This window comes from Rhinichthys klamathensis, unplaced genomic scaffold (assembly GCF_029890125.1).
Source record: "Rhinichthys klamathensis goyatoka isolate OS25496 unplaced genomic scaffold, OSU_Roscu_1.1 h1tg000281l_1, whole genome shotgun sequence".
NCBI classification, from domain to species: Eukaryota; Metazoa; Chordata; class Actinopteri; order Cypriniformes; family Leuciscidae; genus Rhinichthys; species Rhinichthys klamathensis.
Window position 1 is genome coordinate 1,460,348 of NW_026606800.1, and position 3,966 is coordinate 1,464,313.

Consider the following 3,966-nt stretch of genomic DNA (forward strand, 5'->3'; position numbering starts at 1 on the left):
AAACGGTAAACTTGTCCCTCAAATCTGATTGGTTGATTGGAATGTTGTTACATGTTGTACTTGGTAAAATCACCCAGCTGTTATGCATGATTCTGGAAGAAAGGGGTTGTTTATGTGACAATCTCACGAAGCGTGGGCACACCAAGGTCATGAACTGCAGGAGAAACGCTATCGGCTCCCCCTTTGCAGTGTTATGTCAGGGGGTGGAATCTGTTTGGAATGAACAGTTCTGTCTGTGTTTCTCATCCAGCTGTGTGCATTCCATATGACGCCCTGCATTCCACAATGGAGAATTGCTCAATCCTGTATTCACTCACCTTCCACCCCCCTACTCCACTTTGGGAAAGCAGGAGCTCGGGAATGCAAGGGGGAAGTCACTTTCTCAGATGAACAAAACAGAAGAATCGTGACTTTGGCATTGGGCTGCTCACACAGTATGTAAAACATCCCTACAAAGACATAGCTGAGACTAAGGTTTCTAATAAACGTTAACATAAAATGCTTGGATAATGTCTTAAAGGAATAGTGCACCTAAAAATGAAAATCCAGTCATCATTTAGGCTACTTACTACCCTCATGTCTTTAAAAACCACTGTGACTTCCTTTCTTGTGCACACTGTAAAAGTAACCTGCAATTTAGTTTGAACGCTTTTTAAATTTGAAAAACGAACAAGATTTTCAGTGAACAATTGCTTCGTCTAATCCTGACACAAATCTAGTGTATGGCTTTAGAAGACATGAAACCCATTACACAAGTTGTATGGACTTTTATGTTGCTTTTTTGTCCTTTTAGAGCTTTCCATGTTTTTTTCCCCCTTAAATCCATGTGGGTTTGAAACAACATGAAAGTGAGTCAAATACAACAGTTTTCATTTTGGATGAACTGCATAACATTTCAACTGTGGGGTACATAAATATGTCAGTCTACCCACCATTCACTGTTACACACAATAAACACTGTGTGAATGTACCAGTGGGAGGCACAACAATGCCATTCATCCAAAACACAAATAAAATAAAAATAAAAAAATCCCCTTGATTCCTCAATGTAATCAGTTTTGAAATTCAACACCAACTCGTACAAATCATAACATTTATGGAGCTAATAATATGACAAAATGATTTGAATTTGAATTGTGTAAATTTGAATTATTTGCAAGTGTAATCTAACAAAATTGAATTTTATGTGGTAGTTTAATTAGTTCTGAATTTGATTTTTTTAAACGAATATTGAAAATTTGAAATTTAACAAATTGAAAGGTTTTTATGGCTGAATTTTATAGACATGTATTTTCAAACAGCTAGTTTTTTTGTTCTGAATTCAAATACTGCAAATATTCAGTTTAAAAAAATACAGATTCAAGTTTTCAAGATGAATAAATTCGGAACTTCAAATTCAGTTTTCTAAAATTCAATCTCAAAAATTCAAACTCAAAAATTCAGGTCTTACAGAAAGTTGGTCACAGGTCATCCACAGGGAAGAGTAGATGATCTCAGAAAAGTCGAACAGAGCATTTTGGTCCATTAGGGACTGCAGAAGGTTTCTTAAACATGAATGATTTTGTGTTTGTTAGGTAGCGTTCTCATCACGTGAGACATTTGTCTAAGCAGTCTCTGGTGTTTGTTTTAAAGTATATTTTGTGTAAAATTGATTAGAACGCCACCTTGTCACCTACACAGACAGGACGCGAGCGGCGCGGTGCGACGCAACACAGTGCTTGAAGCGACTGTTGCAAAGAGCTGGGTCACAAATAGGATGGGGAATCCGTGTGCTGTTGGGGATTTCACAGGTCGCGTCGCTCTGCTCGCGTCCGGTCTAGACTGCGTCGTACATGTAAGCATACGGTACGAGAGGGTGTGCTCACTGTGCTGTATCGTGATGAATACGACGCGAACCGGAGTGCTTGCAACCCCTTCACGGCCGTTTCACACCGCATGCGTGAGCGGCACTTGAGCAGCGCGTCAGCGTAACTACATCGCCACTGCAGCTGCAGACGCGCGAGAGTATTCACACTGGAAGCTTTTGTACAGTGTCACAGCAGCGGCTCCAAAGCTACATAGGCTAAGCGAGCAATTCTTTACAAAGAAGTTTTAGAAGTTGGTAATTTATAAAATTGATAGTCTTGAAAGTTTGTTATGGGGAGGTGTACAACATTCACATATAAATGTTAAACAAAACAACCCAGAAAACAGCTCCAATCTATTCGTTTCAGTCATAGGCCTACTTTCGATGTGTTTACAAGACTACAAAACACACACACACACACACAAAACCGCACACTTGGGTTTAATTTGGGTTGTAGCTGTCTGTGTTACATAAACTAAAAGAAAGTTTAAATTATATTTTCTGGCTAGTTTACACTAGTTTTATATATAATACACCATTAATATATATATATATATATATATATATATATATATATATAGGATATGTATATTTAAAATAAATATAATACACCATTAAATTTATTTTAAATATAATATATATTTCTATAATATATATTCACCCAAACTGAATAATTAAAAACAAGTTTAAACGGGTAGCCTAATCTTCTATAGGCCTAACTATTTTTTAGTCTTCATTTTTTTTTTTTTTTGCCAACTCAAGTTCTTGTTTAAACTCACTAGACATGCTTATTCTGTGCATTTTGGGCACTTTTTGTGTGAAATTTTGTCCATCAAAAGTGTATTCACTTTAATTGAGCGTAGAGAAGTGCAGCAAAAACAGATTCGACGCCGAAACCCCCGCTTCACTGCTGCTCACGCGCCGCTCCTGCTCGACGCTCACGCGCTGCTCCTGCTCCCGGTGTGGATGCACTCATTGATTAACATGCACGCCGAAAAAAATACGCGCTGCTCACGCATGCGGTGTGAAACGGCCGTCAGACGTGACTTAGTCACGAGACAGCATTAGCCAAAACTTTGTCCGGGCCTTATGTCTGATGTCGGGTTACACAAAGCAAATCGTCTACAAAATTATTTAGTGATCCTATTTAATGACCGACAATTTAGTTGTAATAATAATTTTGGCATAGGGCCTAAGGCTTATTAGCGTTAGGCTATAGCCTGAAAGCTCTGATTTAGCCTACACAATGTTACAACAGTAACACATTTTTTTTTTCACAATGACATTTGAGTTCATGATTTTAATGTGTTTTTTTTTTTTTTTGGCAGACTAAAGACTAATTTATTACTTTATAAATTAGAACTTTATAAAACTAATTTATTAATTTATTAGACTAAAGACCGTCTTTATTACTGAGTCAGTCATCAATCAGTAGAGAAGACTTTAATATTGAAGGACAATTGCATTAGGTAGGTAGGCTTATTATAAGACATTTAATGGCTAATTCACACTCGTACCTTATGCTTACATGTACGACGCAGTCTAGACCGGACGCGAGCAGAGCGACGCGACCTGTGAAATCCCCAACAGCACACGGATTCCCCATCCTATTTGTGACCCAGCTCTTTGCAACAGTCGCTTCAAGCACTGTGTTGCGTCGCACCGCGCCGCTCGCGTCCTGTCTGTGTAGGTGACACGGTGGCGTTCTAATCAATTTTACACAAAATATACTTTAAAACAAACACCAGAGACTGCTTAGACAAATGTCTCACGTGATGAGAACGCTACCTAACAAACACAAAATCATTCATGTTTAAGAAACCTTCTGCAGTCCCTAATGGACCAAAATGCTCTGTTCGACTTTTCTGAGATCATCTACTCTTCCCTGTGGATGACCTGTGACCAACTTTCTGTAAGACCTGAATTTTTGAGTTTGAATTTTTGAGATTGAATTTTAGAAAACTGAATTTGAAGTTCCGAATTTATTCATCTTGAAAACTTGAATCTGTATTTTTTTTTAAACTGAATATTTGCAGTATTTGAATTCAGAACAAAAAAACTAGCTGTTTGAAAATACATGTCTATAAAATTCAGCCATAAAAACCTTTCAATTTGTTAAA